This window comes from Columba livia, chromosome 1 (assembly GCF_036013475.1).
Source record: "Columba livia isolate bColLiv1 breed racing homer chromosome 1, bColLiv1.pat.W.v2, whole genome shotgun sequence".
Classification (NCBI taxonomy): domain Eukaryota; kingdom Metazoa; phylum Chordata; class Aves; order Columbiformes; family Columbidae; genus Columba; species Columba livia.
The window spans coordinates 124,555,709-124,573,599 of NC_088602.1; positions in this window are offsets into that span (position 1 = coordinate 124,555,709).

Consider the following 17,891-nt stretch of genomic DNA (forward strand, 5'->3'; position numbering starts at 1 on the left):
TTAAAATAGTCATTCAGAATGGGGCCTTGAAATATTCCACCTGTCTAGAAGTAGCAAATAGGAAGATCAATCATAAATGTCCATAAATCAAGACATTATTTTCCCAAAAATTACACACACAAAAATCAGATTGTGTTAAAAATCACAGTGTTAGAATACCAAATAAAAATTGTATTAAATTTCTGGTGGAAAAAGTGAGAGGTTATATATCTTTGGGAGAAGTGGAAACATGTGCTTCAGAAAAAAAGGGAAAACCCACAAGCAAAAGAAAAACAAAGAGAAGGTTAGATACTCCCTTTGATAAAAATGGTATCAACCTTTTTGATCTCAGAATAAACATCACCTTTCGAATTTCAGATGTTTGAAGTAACTACTTGACATACTTACTCCAATTTGCCCTGATGTATTTAAGAATTCAATAACATAATTGACACAAAGGTGCAGGTTGCACACTTCAAGTGAGGAACTGAGTTAACGTAGGTTGATGTCAAATAAGAGTTTATCTTCTTCCCTCCTCTTTACTATGACCACCCACTTAAGAAAATCCTCATATTATGTAGACATCTTGTGACTTTATTTGTTCTTTGAATATCAGTGTTCAACAGTGACGAAAGGATCCAGGTTCAGATGTACATGGTAGAACGACATGTTCAAGGCCATATATGCTTTAAAGGAAATAACAGCTCTGTGTTTGGAGTGCAGTATTTTCTCACATGGTAAAAGACACACAAAAACATTTCCCTCTAGTGGCTGGAAAACTAGGAATCAGGGGTAAATTCTATTTTCACAAATTGGTGTCCAGTTCAGATTTTCTTGTAACTTTAATAGTTTAGCTGTTTTGAATAACTGAAGTTTTCCTTAGTTTCAGATCTGCAAGAAGAACGACAAGCACTAAGACACCTAATATTTGAATTAATTTTTCTTCGGAAGAAAAAAAAAATGTTGACACAGCTCTTGAAAGTAGATGGAAATGAGTTTTTAGAAGAAGCTGAAACAGGTTGCACTAGAAGCCATTTGAATAACAGGAATAGCTGTATCTGGATATCTTGCCGTAACGTGCAGCAGTTTTACTTTTCAAATTTTTCATTCTAGAAAGGCAGGATGCAGACATAGTTTCATAGACAATATAATCCGCTTTGCAATTAGTAAGGAAAACTTGACCCTGTCTGATGAAAATCTATCATCTTCTATTTTAAACTAAATTACTTAATAAATAAAATAACATGGCATTAATAGAAAGCCATTTAAAGAACACTAGTCCTGTATTTCTAGAAATAATTCATCTTCTTGATATCCAATCTGTGTATATCAGATCAGGAACTGTGTACAGTCATTCTTATGTCTGTTCATTAGCCTACTGCAATCCAGTGACTTTCAGGATGGTTACTCTGCATTGGTCTAGTTTAAATGGAAAATAAGGACATGTCAGACATACCTCAAACAGAAAAACTAGGTATTGAAGTAAACATAAGATTGTGAGGAGCATAGCTAATTACATTTTCAGCAGCATAGAATGCATAATCTTGTCTGTTAATTTATTTTTCCAAAGGATGCAAAATTGTTGTTTCCTTGGCCAAATCTTATTTGTCTTACTCAAAAAAATTTCTTCCAGAAAGTTTATTGGAACTAACTTTAAGAAAGTAATATTTTCCATGGTTAATTGGAAATCATCCAAGCTTTCTATTTGTCATGGTTTCACAAAGGCTGAAACAGGTAAGAAAGATTATAGTTATTTTTTCAACATATCTTTTCCTTTACTTGAAAAAGAAATCAAACAGTCTCATTTTGGAATATAATTTTTTTATTAACTCATGCAAATTGTACACTAATTTTCATAAGAGAGCTAACTATTACAGTCAGTAACCGCTATGTAAATAACACAGTCAATAAAAAGACAATTGTTTTAAAGTATAATCAAAATCTCTGATACGTTACAACAAATTAAATGGCAAATATGCAAAGTTTCATGTAATTGGAATGCCAATGATTTTTTTGTCTCAACAAAAAAAAACCTTTGACCTGTTTAATTCCTGACTTGCTCACTCTTGTATTTTCCTTTCTTACACTATAATAAAGTTTCCTTAGTGTTTCCTACCAGTCACTGGGGAAGTTCGTGTAACCAATAACATCAACCCTCAATAAATTGGATTATCTTCGCTGGATTGCCTGAAATTTGACAGAATATTCAAATTTACAATTTCATAGTAAATAAATTATTCAAGGCAGTATATTCAACTAACTTAAATAATTTACAATCTGAAAAATGTGTAATAGGCGAACTCTAATGGAAAAAAACCCAAAATATTGCAGTATACCATGGATACTTAACTATGGTGTACTTGAGAAATAAAAGTCTGTTATCAAACTATGCTCATACATGTTATCCTTTCAGCAATTTATTTTGTTTTTAAAAGATAACGAAGTCTAATAAGCCAAATGACTGCTGTATATCTTAAGGGAGTACTGCTTTTTAGAAATTTAGGAAGTACATTACCTATTACAGAATGAAATTGCCACTTCCTAAGTTATAATTAATTCCTATTTAAGTCATAAAAAATCTCTGTGAGGAATATAACACTGAGAATAAATGGCTGTATATTTTCATAACCTTTGAACCTCACAGTAGTTTTTATGAAGCTCTGAAAATATTATATGAAGTATAATAAAAGAGTACTACTAATAAGATAATGCATAAATGTGATTGTCCAACAATAGCATATACACAATGTAAATGTGTTTAAACAAATGTGTTAGAAAATATTTTTTTCCTATGTACATGGCAGATGACACATTACCATAAAATGAATTGAATAGAATTTTAAGAAGGAGTAGTTTTGCCTAGTGTCACATATAGCATGTGTCTGTGGAAAAGTATATTGTGTTCCCTTGTGAGAAGACATAATTAAGGATCTACATTCTCATTGCAGAAGTTAAGCAACCTGTGAGCAAGGAAATGAAGCTTAACATGGTCCATTTTTAAGATATGAAAATGTGGATTTTTTTTTCCCTAAAGACTCTTTAAAGGCTCCTTAGCTACAAGCAGGAGCTCAAGGAGTTTCATATTGCTAATAATTCTGTTCTCTTCAGTTATATAGCCTTTTACTATTGCCACACATGAGATATAGTGGCTTACATTTGCAAATTTAGGAATTTTTAGAAAATCTCTTCATTTGACACAGTTCTTTTAGATTCTATCTGCGGCTTGAAAGACATTCTCCAGTGTGCTGTGTATCAGATGCAGTACCACTTGTTTTTCTTCTTACAAATTTGTGTGCAACATCAATGGCTTCTAGAAGTTTTAAATGGATAAAATCTAATGTGGATGACGGGAACAGCTGAAAGAGGAGACAAAATATTCTCCCAAATACCCCATTCCCTCTTAAGCCTCGTCCATAGGAATCAGCCTATAACATAAATATCCAGGAACAGAAATTCCTTGCTGTTCATACATAGATCATCTACAAAAACAGAAATATTCTGTTAAAAACAATGACAACAACAAACTACAACTAACCAACAAAAGCAAAACTGAGAAAAATCTGTATCTCACCAAGTGTGCTTATTACAAAATAAAGCAGCCATGTGAATCATTCAAGGGACAAGCAACCCTCATTACAGATGTAGGATGCAGTTCTCCTGTCTGCAATGCAAAACACAAACCAGTATGTCCTGCCTTCCACCCCACCCCACAAACCTGTGGCATCAAGAAACTTAAAGTCTGAGCTGAAAAAATTGCATTTTAGAAGTCCAGAATTTCTTGTCATTTCCAATTGCTAGTTCAGACATCTCCTGGTGTGTTACTTGTTGTGAATTCCATTCAAAGAGCCTCATTATTCCCATATGCATTTTAGAAATCATGCGTGCCTAAATCGAAAGTAAATTCCACTCCAGCATCCAGTCACTAAAAGTTTTATGCTAAAATACCGAACTCATGACTCAGTGCTGCTCGAGCTTCTAGATGTTTTTATGCTCTGCATCCAGGATAAAAACAGACTATGAGACCTAGGATTACCAACACATCCTCTCTCTGATCTCACAGGACAAAGCAAATGAGGAAATGCACAAGAGACTCTCTGGAGGTCAAGGTTGAAAGCCTGTTACGGCCTGTTACGCCCAGGAGCTGTGATTACTGTATGTTTCCTCAAAAAGCAGCAGTTCAGCAGCACGCCAGGCAAGTGGTCCCCTGCGGCTTGTAAAGCAGGGGTTTATGTCGCTGTGTATCCCATGGAGGATTAATGATTGCACTGTGTCTCTGTCAGTCCCTGACTTGATGGTGAATGTCTTGATAAGAGTCTCTATAGATTCCTCAAGTCAGGAGGCATTTGTGAGTGTATGAGTTTCCAAAAAGAAAACATATAACTGAAGGAATTTTCTGTCAAAAACTGCAGTACTGGGTAAGTAGGGTAGGCCGAAGAGTGTTCATTGCTACCAAAATGACATTTGTAATGTAGATCAACAAATTTCCTGTTGTCTACAGAACTGATGCTTGTGACTTGGGTCAAAAGACCAGAAGACACTGGAAAACACTGGACAACAGGATAAGTCCTGTCATCACCTAAAAGCCTTAAAAGAAACTGAAGATAGTATAAATACAATTGCATACAACCTTTGATATGCGCTGTACTGTAAAAGGAGAGATCCTTTCAAACAAATACCTGTTCCAGATTTCATATTTTTATAAGAAGGATACATGTCTTTGTTTGGTAACAAAACTTTCATGTTACTAAGTAAGGGTCAGAAAAATGCTCAAAAATCTCAAGCAAAACCATATTAGGAAAAAGGATATTTTTCATGTGAAAACGTGGCAAAGTAAATGAAAAGTTTACTAACCATGGACTAGTTATACTACAAAAGACTTAGGAAAAGAGAATTTCATTTCTAATAGCAGATCATGTAAGAGTCCCCTTACATTATCAGATCAAGAAATGTGTGTATGTCCTCAGCAGGAATTTTTCCACATCACTTTCAGAAGCCTAGCCTATCTATACGCTCTTCTTGGCAAGATTATGGTTAAAATCTAAGGTCAAATCCTTATGGAGGCAATAGTTATTCAGAACACAAGTTCTGGCTTCAGAAATATCAGTGGTAAAATGATGAATAACATTACAAAGACATTGCAAAACTAATTTGTTTCCATTAAACCTGTTACCTTTATTAGAACTTTTTACTTTGTTAGAAGACCTAATGTCTGGTACTTGTTCTGGAATTTCAACACCAACAGATTTCTCCATGAAAGGAGAAGGAAATGGGGAAAGGGCCAGAGAGAAAGACAATGTGAGACCATGAAATTCTTAGGTGGAGAAAGTGGCTTTCCTTAATATGTGCTCTTGAATTTCCAGTGTCAAAAAGATTTTCCGACATTCCAATTCCTGATAAATGTTATTGCTTGTAAAAGTTAGTGCTGGTAGTACTTTATTAATTTTGTTATCTGAAAGAAAGAAGCTGGGTTCAAAGGCTAGTACTTAGCTAAGTAATTTTTTTTTCCTGTTTTGTTTCTGTATGCTGTGATCTCTCTGAATTTTCACCTCTGAAGAGATTTTTTAAAAAGTCACTGCTGCTAAAGGAGTGTAAAGTGGGGAAAGTGAAAAAATGTGAGAGAAGCAGTTCAACTTCTCTCCCATTCTTAATTTTAAAAGTGTCATATAATGTCAAAAAATGGCTGCTCCATTTAATCCACTTAAAAATGAAAATTATATTAATTATAGCTTTCCATCAAAACCTCTACTTATACATGTTCCCTATTCCTAATTTCAGATATCTGTAACATTATAAAATTAAGTTTGGATTAATATCTCTGAAATAAAAGTTTCAGCAACTCCCTAAAAGCTAAAGATGTTCGGTACTATCTTTTGCTTTTCCTGGATGCCTAACGGGGTAAAATTTACTTTGTATGTCAAAAAAATGTACTTAGATCTTTTTTAGTCCTTCCAGTACAGCTACCCTGAATGGCTAAAGAGCTCTTTAACTGGCTTGAAAAAACTGTAGCTGAGGATGTCCTGTGTAGCCATTTGCTCTTTATAGGGTAAGTTTTCCATCTAGGTAGAGTGGGAAAGAGGGAGAAAGTGTACATCATGACACACACTGTGGCAGATGAGATCAGCTTGAAGAGACTGTACAAGTAGTCTTGTCAGCAGAGAAAAGAGATCTGTTTGCTGTTTGAATGGCTGTTTCTTGGAAGATGAGCATGTGTTTATGAAGTGTATGTTTAAATAGTACAGTATCACGTACTTCTGATGCTTGCAGAAATTAGCTACAAGATTTCTCAGTATGGATTTTGAATTTACGGTGCACAGGTGCTAATCATTATGGCCACTTAGTATTATGTGAAATCTGAGCATTTTTTCCCTACACAGGCTACACGTGCACAGTGACTGCCCCTGTCTGGAGTGCTTAGCTCTGTGAAGAATAACATTGCCAATATTGCCTTTCACAAAGTTGTCACTGATGCTTCAAAATAACCAGAGAAGCAATCTGGGTCTCCCAAGGGATTTTTTGAAAATATTTGAGCTATGGCATAGTTAGACTAGCATTAGGAAAAATGCATTAGAAACAAGCCTAAGTCCGAGGTTCAGAGTAGGCTGTTGCGGGGGCCCCGACAGCATCCACCCTCCTGGGGGAAGGTGGTGAGGGGGATGTTGAGCTCAGACCCAGTGTAGCTGAGGGTGGTCCTTGTCCTGCTTCTGGCCATGGGGAAATGATCCCCAACAGCACCAGGCTGCAAGGACACTGCAGTCAGAGTCAGGTGCTGCTTTAGGCCAAGGTTTTCATGCTTGGTCCCCACCTCAGCTGCCGCCCCACTGAGTCACAGTCCTGTCCTGCTCAGACATGGTTCTGCTGAGCCCAGTGCTGATCCCAACCCAACCTACAGTCCCCAGAGAGGTGCCCAGTGCCCAGGGCTAGGGCTACCACCAGCTGTCCTCCCACCTGCCCTACTCACTGACAGGTGAGGTCTTGCCCTGCTGGCCCCAAGGTGTCCTTGGCCAACCTAAAGGAGAGGGAGGACAGCAGTTTTGTTCAAGTGAGAATCAGACATGTCCGTTGTGATGAGGCAGGAACATCAGCAAGCAAGTCAGGGTCAGGATCAGGCCCAGAGTCAGTGAACTGATCAGACACAGTCTGGTGACAGGGGCAGGTCCACGGTGACAGGGCAGGTTTGGGTGAAGCCAGGAAGGCAACCTGCCAGTCAGAGTGCCCTGGCTTTGCACAGGCTGCAATGCACCAGGAGTGATAGCTCAGGTGGGGGCCAAGATTTGGAGCCTCAGCTTAAAAGCAGCTCCCATGGGCCAGGGGCTGTCTCCGGCTGAGGCCTCCCTGCAGTGCTCTCTGTGGGACTTTCCCCATGCTGACTAGCAGAAAGGCAGCTGTTAGATGCGCTCTAAGTCGGTCCTGACCCCCCAGTAGCAAACCCCCAGAAGAGGTGCTCCTGGGTCCATACAGGTGCCAGCGCTCACTCCTTAGCCATCAACCCATTTTGGTAGCTACTTAACTACCAAAGCTTTGCTGAAATAGAAGGATGGTTGTTTGCAGCTTTCTGTCCTGCTTGGAGAGTGACTTCCTTGATGTTTCAGGCAGTCTATCACACAAACAGAAATAACTGCCACAGAGCTGAACTGGTACTGTGTATCTGACTAGAAAAGAGCCCAGTGCAGCATCCTTCATAAACCCAGGAGCTTTTCCAATCCTCTCCTAGATTTTTATGGTCTGCAGTGGACCATCAGGAAACCAACAGAATTATTCTTAGCACCATTGAGCTTGTAGGTAGTGTCAGCTGATTTTATATCACATAAAGAAAGGGTCATCTAACCAATTCCTGTAGGATACTGAGAATATAGTGGCATTTCCTTGGGGCACTATGGTCTGCAGTACTCATAGTATGGCAGCAAACAGTAATCACAAATACTGGTAAGAAAATCAGACAACTTCATGCAGGGGAGTGAGGCTGGGCCATGTTGACATTCTTAAAATGGAGATGAAGTTTGATGTTCACGTTACCACTTGTGATTGCTGAGGACCAGAAACTCAGTGAATGATCACCTTGATAATTATAATTAATCATTGTGTTCTTTTATGGGACCTGGGATAGGTAAGTGTCCCTGACTGACGCCATTACTGAGATCACTCCTCCCTCTCTAAGGCAATGCATACCCACCTGTGCATGAGCTTAGAAATATGTGGCATAAGCCCATGATGCCTTCCTGCAGCCATACGGTAATTCCATAGCAAATGCTTACTTAGTGCTGGCTTAGAACGATCAAAACCTGCCATTGTTGGCCTGAATTCTAGCAACTCAAGTACTGGTGAGCTGTTAAAAATGGTGGTATGTGGATAAGTAGGTGATTGAGGGCTAGAGGGCCAAATGATAAAGGAGGTTAGCCAGTTCTAAGGAGAACAAGGTGTTCTTCTGGTGCTGTGATGCTGGCTCTGCTTTCTGCTTCTTCCCTTGTTCATTTCCTAACTCACCAGTATAATTCTCACAATGTATACTGATAAAATAATATCTGGATGGATGTCAAAGAAATACAGATATTGAAAGATCTGGAGATATGACGCCCATGACTCAGGAAATAGTGCTACTTTTGGCTGGGTAAATTAGGCTGAACAGCTAGTGTGGTTTGTAGCAGAGAGTACTCACTGCATGCATCAGATCCAAACCCTAAAACATCTGGCTGAGTAGTGTTCACTGATGCAAGCCTTTAAAGTGACCTGAAAAAGTGGTACAGAAACTGTCTGAGATTGGTAATCGAAGCATCCTGCTGAATTTTGGAAAATAATACCTTCCTGGGACATTTTTTTATCCTACATGGGTAGATAATCATGCGTGAAAAGCATAAGCTGGAGAATATATGAATATTAACTGAAAGTTCTAAAACATTGTGGAATTATTCAAATAAATTCTTCCTTCAAGATGCATAATAAATACAAAAAAAAATAATGTTTCTTTTCAATAGGAACCATTTTAAAGAAACAATTTTTATACATGCTTTTAATACAGGCTGGGTTTAGTTAAGATCTGAGTTTGTGTTGATACATTCGTATACCAGGTCTTCTTATTTAGTTCTTCTTTACATGGTCACTCTCAAATGACTGGTTTCATACTAGTTTCTGATTATTATAATTGTATTCAAAAACTAAAGCTGTAATAGGATTTGAAATATTACAAGACAGGGTTGCTCTATGTAACCTTTCAGGACATACATGTATTCACCCTGCCCTGTAATTTCTGAAAAATAATCTGTATTTGTCAGAGTGTACACCTGTCATTTAATCCTCTTTTAGTAAATCCAGGTATTAGTAGCTAGAATAAGATACTACAGAGAAAAATAAATTATAATTGTCAGACATGGTGTAGTAGTTTAGTATATGTGAGTGGCTATTACAGACAACAAAAGTAAACTTATCTTTCCAGGCTAAGTTTATGTTACATGCTCATGAAATACAGAAGATGTGAAGTAAAGGTGAGTGATGACTTTTCATGCACCAAAGGTTAAAAGAAACCACCTGAGTGTCCTGTAGCCAACAAATATACATTATTGTGTTCAGATTAGGGTACAATGATACAGTCATGTCAAATTATGTTGTATGCATTAAGATTTTTGGTTTTTCGTTTGTATGCCATGACTACATTTCTCTGTCATTTCACCAATTTTAATTTTTTAATTCCCATTTGCAGATGCTCAAGAACTTCCTGTACTTTCATTGGTAAGGTAAATTAGAGACACAGTTGTTTCCCTAAAATATAACTACCCTGCTAGGGAAATGTTAGCAATTTTTACTCCTGATTTTAAACGTGTCTTCTTTGAAGTTTGTTTTTGTTGCCTCTGGATTCACATAAGTGCCATAGTACAGAACTTGCCATATTGTGTACTTCTTGCATATTAGCATATATGACTGGAAATTCCTTGTGGGAAAGCTTTACTTATGCTATTGATTTAATCAAAATGTTCTAGATTAAGTTTGACACAATTTTTATTTTCATTGTTTTTCTTTCTGTGGAGTATGGTAAGGTCAGTAATCTATTTAGTTTAATGCTCTACTGTCAAATTTGCAGTTCTTCTTACAAGAATTAGCAGAAAAAACACACACATAAAATATTGGATCTGTCATTAGGTATCTCATGAACAAAAAAAATAATTTAAAGAAAACAGTAGTAAAATATGAAGAGGAGATAATCATATAACAACAAACTTTTAATCAAACTAGCAATATTTTTTCTGAGTCCTCTTGTTCCATTTTAAAAACGACACATTGAAATTTTCTGCATTCTTCTTAAACTAATAAAGTTTTATAGACTGATTCTAATATTCTCTCTACTGTAATATTTTACTGTCCCACTAATGCTATTAGATTCAGTCTGAAAATAAGAACATATTCTTTAAAGGTATTAGATAACATGTACTTTTGTGCAATATAACATTACTTTCAAATTTGAGTTGGAAAGTTGTAAAGGTGTTTCTTTTTCTGCCAAAAATATTTTTCCAGATACAAGAAACACAGCTTGCATCAACTAGAAGGTAATAGAAAGAGATGGTTATACTTTCTGCTTTCAATTAGATCTGGATATTTCAGTAGCACAAAATTATCATTTTCTTAAATACCTTCAACTCATTACTGTCTGGAACTTTTCAGAACACTGACTTTAAAGGTTTTCAAAGTGCACTTTTATAAGATCTAAAATTACAGTTGGTCCTTCAACGATTAAGGTAAACAGTCACATGAAATGTGTTTCTCATAAATTTAAATTGTTACCTACTTCATTTTCTATCAGCTAATATAAACTGGGGCATTGTCTGGAATAAATATGAAACCAACTATCAATGTATTTTAACCACACTTCAAATTGTATGGCAGGCAATTACACAAATACATTTTTGTGATCATTTGGCTGCATACCTTACTGTAAATTTATTTCTTTCTTATAGCAACACAATATTTCTCTTCTTGGACTAATGTTGCATATTTTACTACCTGAAGAAAAACTTGAAAGGACAGAAGTATCTTTTTACTGCAGTTCAAGTGTTCATTTTATATGTACAGGGTGGAAAATTCCTTATCCCATTTTAGCAGTTTACTCATGTGGCGCAGCTAGATCACCGTAAAGACCTCTTCTCAACATTCATTTGAAAATTCTTCAATCCTTTCACCTCATGGAATATTCACTGTCTATATATATGAGGTTTTTCTGTGAACTATGCATACTGTTTTACATTCCTTTGCTTGCACAGGAACAAATGGACTGTTTAAATTGCACAAATTGAATTTTAATCAAGGGGAGTGAGAATAACTTTATAAGTACTTAAATCATATTCAGAAGTCAAAACAGTGTCTATTTTTACCTATGTGATAAAAACTTAAAGGTATGCTGCTGATGTTGTCTTTTAAGATGTTAATATTACCAAAAAAAAAAATAGGATACTGCCAAGAAAAGACAGAGATGGAAAGGCAGAGTTCTTTTTAGGTGTGATTAAAAATATAGCTATAACTACTTCCTATTCATATTTCCATTTTTGTTAATAATTTATCCACAATTCTTTCTGAAGCTCATGTAAGTTACTCTTGGCTGTACAAGTCCCTCTAGTGGCATCTTGTATGTAATAGATAACCATAAAAGCTTAATTCTGCTTCTGATTCTTTATCCATATACTGCTTCAAATCCACCAGATGAACAAGTAGAACAGCATTCGGCTTTCAACTCATTTAGTAGTCCCTGTAACAGTTCAATTTGTGTTCATGTTATTCATGCTACACATCCTTAAGATTAAGTTATTTTCCTGAAAACCTGGTCGTTAGTTCTGAAATATTAAGAAGTTAAGGACTCCCTCTTCTCACTCTTTTGTGGCTTCTGACTATAAAATAATTTTAAGTGGGTTTGGATTCTGCTTTTTTGAAAATACTCTTCCTTGCTCAAAGTAGTTAGAAGTGACAGAATTTTTAAAGCAGTGTCACTGGCACTATTTTATTTCATCTTTTTCATCTCCATGAGAACATCATTTATCCTAACACTTCTAAGGGCAAAATGCATTAACTTCTGCCTGCTGTTTACTTTTGATATAGCATCAAGTAAGTATTTCAGAATTACCAGCAGTCCACCTAGAAAAGATGCTTTGGACATTTAGACTCAGATTGTTAAAAGCATCTGTGCTAAAATATTTCAAATGCTTGCTTGAGTTATTGCAATGGACTGATTATCCCATGATCAGCAGTTCAAATAGATTTGTTCTCTTGCAAAAACTCCTTTTTCTTAGAAGCAGCTACATTTCTAAATTTAAATGTCTACTTGTACATTTATTTAATCACCATTTATTGCATTTTCTGGCCAGTGATTACACATCTCTTTCAGATTCTGGAATTAAAAAAGATCACAGATCAAAAGATGGTATGATTCATACTGTATAATGCTATATAAGATTCAAGCTACTAATTCAGTTGCTAGGTTCCCAGATATACCACCTACCTTTTATTATTATACTTTTCCCCTACTGCATCAGTAGTTGATGACTACAACAAACATATTTAGTTACATGTATTTACAGAAATATCATGGTTCACAAAAGTTATTGTGGCATCCAGGTAAAGGACTTCTGAAGGGCTTTTTGGAGGGCATTATAATTTACACTTATTCTTATGTTATCTAATAATTATTAACAAAGCTGAAAAAGTATTTAAGGTGATCCAAATGAGTAGATTTCAGGAGCCAAAGTGGAACCTGTCTTGTTTTATTTTAAATCATCTTTTAAAGATAGAAACCACAGTCTTACTGAAAAACTCTGTTTTCACTCATATCAGTGGACAGGATGGTTGCAGCAGGAGTCTTGTGTGTTGTGGATTTTAGGTAAAATGTATGGAATAAAATGTTGACAACATTTGTTCCTCAAAGCCTAAATGAAATTGTTTGTTTACCCTCAGTCTCCCTAAGCCTGGATGAGACCTTCTTAAACAGCCAATACACATAAGTGGTTTTTATATAATTTACACAGCACCATAGGAAATTATACTGTGAATTAAACTCTGGTGAATAGAAACAACCATGCATCTGGAAAGTAGGTGTTCAAATCCTGTTCCACATTATTAGAAAACACTGCCAGGATTAGTAAGAGGTGGCTGGCTGAAGTTGTGGCAGCAAAGGATCTTAACTCGAAAAGTCAGGCAGAAATGCTTAGGAAACAATGAATCATAGAAAAGATAAAGCAACAGATACTTGTGGAGAGACAATTGTTGTAAGCAGAGAAGTTTCACAGTTCAAAGGAAGCCCTCCAAGGTGTTACTGGAACAAAGTTAAGTCATACACAAACCTTAGATTTTCATTTTTTACTATTATCATTACTTGAATATTTGATAAAAGAAATTTAAACCCTTTCTCATAGAGTTTTGACAATATGTGCATTTTCTTGATTGATTTCTTATAAGAACCTTGACTTCAAAATAATGCATGTTTTAGTAATTTTGGTGGTTTTCTTCTCTGTAGTGACATATTATGGGATAAATCTCACTTCGTTTGTGCCAGATATAACAGCTCCTTTTTGTTATTTCTGCTCTATTTTAGTCCAACCTGTCACACCTGCCTGAAGAGACCTAAACAATAATCTATTACAAAAGAAAGTGACATCTCCATTTTTATTCAAGGTTTAAGCAAACCTCCTGTTACAAAGACTCCTTTTATATCTGTCCTTTTAATTTGTTGGAAATGGAATGGAACAAAACTGCAATCTGACACATCACATTGTACCATAGACTAGTTGCTAAGTGTGGGTCACATCAGAAAGTGTATAGCAATTTATTTCTCATTTAGCAAAGTTTTAGTGAAAATGATAATGGTTTTGGCCCTGAAAAACTTAGGAAGGTCTTTTGTTTCCTGCTTCCCACCAGTAGTGTGTCCCATGTTTCCTTGATGTTGTGTCTGATCAAGGAGGCAAGAAATATATTCAAACCCTTTATGTTCATAGAACAAAAGTGGGTTGCAGTTAGGACAGAAGGTTACAGAAAAAATAGACAGGGAGAGGGGCATTCATAGTCAGGACAAAAGGATGAGACTGTTATTAAACTTCGTGACCTTGCTTACTACCTGTTTCATCCGTTACTGACAACTCCCACCTACATGATCAGTGCAGCTACTTGCTATTGAGTTCAGTGACTTTGGTGTCATAGTAAAAGGCTGTGGCAAAGGTCAAGACAGAATTGAGTTTTTCTTCCTGAAGGCTACATCCTAACTTGCACAACAAGTGATATTTGCAATACCTTGCTGCCTTGCCTAGTTTTACAGTCCTCAACGCTACTAATCCTGTGCATTGAATGAAGCAGGGATCAGGCACTAAAACATTTTATAGTAACAAAGTAAAAAATATGCAACACTTATTCACAAGACAAAAGTCTCAAATCTTTCTTTTTAACAATTGAGTCCTTGTAATTTCAACTGAAATTATGTTTTTAAATACAAATGGAATTTCTGAGGATTTATAAAAAAGGCTTGTCAGCACATAACATTCTTTAACAATTCTCTTAGTTCTTTATAATGAACAGCATTTGGACCCCTACCCTGCTACTCTAACTTCATTTCCTAAGAAGTTTAGGTCATTGTAGTCTAAGGGAAAAATAATAGAGTAGAAGATAAATTTAATGGATCTTTTAGGCATTTTCAGGGTGCTGTGGATGTCCACTCAAAGCATTAAGCTGAAGAATTTGCCTGGTAGTCCAGTCTAGCCCAATCCCACTTTATGTGCTTTATTTCCAGACAGATACAGGGAACCTTCAGACTAAGTTAGAAGGGGAGATGTCGCTAGGAACACAGCTGTATCCACAGACACTGAAAAGGGTCTGTCGATCACGGTGTCTCAACCCAGCACCTAATAACGTAAATACATAATTTATAAAAATAAGAATGTAAAAAGCTGGGAAATTCACATATTAAAATTAGGCAAGTAGCTAGTCTTTGAGGATGAGCAGTTAATACCAGTCTGCAAGTTGTTATCAACTTTATAATCTTTAAAATTTAAAAATCTTTGAAAATTAAAAAATTTCCAAATGTTAATTTTGCCAAATACATAGTTAGAATATGCAGGCTACTTGATATGCTCCCAAAACAAATTGTTTCTTATGATCACCAAATTCAAGAGCAACCATTTGAACTGCAGCGTTATGTCACATATTTGGAAAACTTAGCATATGTGCTAAAATATGTATGTACATATATACTTTTATACACACATAGATACACCTATATAAATATTTAACAGCAGGTATGAAGGCGTAATCCCATGTCCAAGTACAGTTATGTGCAAAATTCCCTTGTACATCCAAATGCATTGCTCAAATGTCTAATAAATGAGTTGTCATTGCTTATGGAAAGCAGCATGATGTCCAAGCAAAACTGCAATTTTAGGGCTTCTGACACTAACAAATGTTGTGTTTAAAACTGTTGGATATTTTGTGGATATTTTAAGTAAATAAACTTGATGGCATCATGCTATTTTGCAAAGTTAAATTCATAGGTTGTGACTGTGTTCCAGGCACCTTTTTAATATTTAAAGGGTTGTAGTAAATAGCAAAGGTTGCCTGAGAGGTCCAAATTTACTGAAGTCATTACAAATGGCTACTTCCTACGTGTCAGTTTGAGTGTGTGCCAAGCACTGACATTTTCAGACTTGGTACTGTTTATTTGACACTATTTAAAAATTAGTTACAGTTAAAATATTCTGTGTAGAATTTAAGACTAAGTGATTGCACCAGATGAGTTTGGTGGTGGTATGAAGGACCACTGCATATAACTGGAAATAATTTGACTCATCATTTCTGGTAGGAGTTCAGATTATATCAGCTATGTTGACATAATTGCCACCCATGTCCCACATATGATATCATTAGTATATCCTATTGCTCGTTTTCCATGAGAACAATTGGTTCTCATAGAGGGGATTAGCTCAACTTGATGTGCAGAAATGTACACATCACATCACACCAGTTAGTTACTAAGACAATGCAAGCATGAACAGGAGCTACTGTTCAAACAGAACATTAATCTGTGGTAATGATAAACACGACCGCTCCAGTGCCTGAAGCGATTTCTGCATTAAGCTGTATGTTGGCTAAGGGCAAAAAGATATGTCTTTATAATAAGTCTGGTTGTTTGCCTTTATCGTTATTTGTATGGAGCCAACCTCGGTGTTTTCTCATTTTCAGCTACAAGGCAGCAGTACCAAAAGGGAAAAACAATCAGGAAGATTCAAATCTTTAAGTAGATACAGTATTAGTTCAAGTAAAATAGTGTACAGCCACAGGGTTTGATTTCAAAAGCAATCTATATTAAAGCACGTGAAAATTCTTCCATTTTTCTAAAGTATTATAAAACTCAAGTAGGGTATTGAGATACAGACAACTCCAATTTGTCCATAGCTAACTCCATTCAAAAGCAAAGTTCCAGTTTTATCACAGTCTACAACATGAATTAATCTTTTTGACCTTACTTCTGTATTCACCATTTTTATTATTACAATGTGAAATTTAAGTTCTTGTCTCTTCATGAAAGGATCCAAATTTAAGTATCTTTTAAAGCTGTGATTTTTTAAAAATAGTTTTAGGAGTAATATTTCAACAGTAATTTGAAATGTAGGTCATTAAAACTGGTCAGAAAATCTTTTTAATGTAACCCAGAAAGTTTATAGCATTACCATTATACATTCAGTTAGGGTTGTATCTACTATTCCTTCTAATTACTACAGAAATATCCCACTATGACCATTAATTGGTTTTAAATATTCTTAGAAAATAACCTAAGAAGCTTTATGTGTTGTTAAGAGTGCAATGTAGGTGCTCTAACTTCCGGGAGACAAACAGTTCAGACACAGCCTTGAAGTCTGTCTTCACTTCATCGCTCTTTGTTATGTCAAAGGGTGGTACAAATAGAACCTATTTGGGTAGTGAGAATAGAATCTGGTTCACTCTCTTGTAACCACTTTTTTTTTTTCTTAACGCATTTTGTTCCAGAATAAATTATTTTATCATTTTGAGACCCAACTCAAATTGCAATTAATTCAGCTGTAATTATTTAATTGATTGAGATGGATAAAGCCCCTATATAAAAGCTTACCTGTCTTGGACTCCCGAGCTTGATTAGTATGTAATTCTGCTGTCTCTTGCATTTTAATTCAAATGCTTTACTAAAGCACAGTCGTACCTACACCTCTGACATATGTCTGTAACACTATGAGGAAAATTTTGGCTTATTCGCTGTCAGTGATGTCATGATACTTATCCTTGTGGTCTAGATTTTCCATTCCTCTCCCTCGGGTTGTGACTTAATTCATTCTACTGCCTTTGTCTGTAATCCCTTTGACCCTCTGTAGCAAGATTCCACTCACTAAATTAAAATATTGAAAATATTCAGTGGCAACCAATTTGTTATTCTTGAAAAATTTCCAGGATAATTTGATTATTTTAGACCTTCCTGTAAAACTTAAACTTCTTACACTGTATCTTTTGCTTTGCCTATTAATCCAAGTAATTAGATATATTTGAAGAAACTGCAGGCGAAATACATGGTAACCGATTTGTGTGTATCATTCTTTAAAATGTAGATATTTTGTTTATAAATTAATATGGAAAAGCAAAAGGAAATACTGGAAATGAAGAAAGGTTGTCGTAAAGGTTCTTCTCTAACTGCTATGTGTAAACTTTGAAAAATGTGTAACATTTTACAATCTTGTATGCTGTATAATCTTATAATAGTGATTCAGTAGATTTAGTGTAAAAAATAATTTGAGTCAATTCAAAATTTTTGCATGTAACAAGATGGGAATGAAACTACCAAACTGCACATTTTGTCAGTAATTTCCCTAAAACATTGTTCGGTATAATTGGTTCATTGTCACTTAACAAAATTGCACCTTCTTACATGGTGCAGA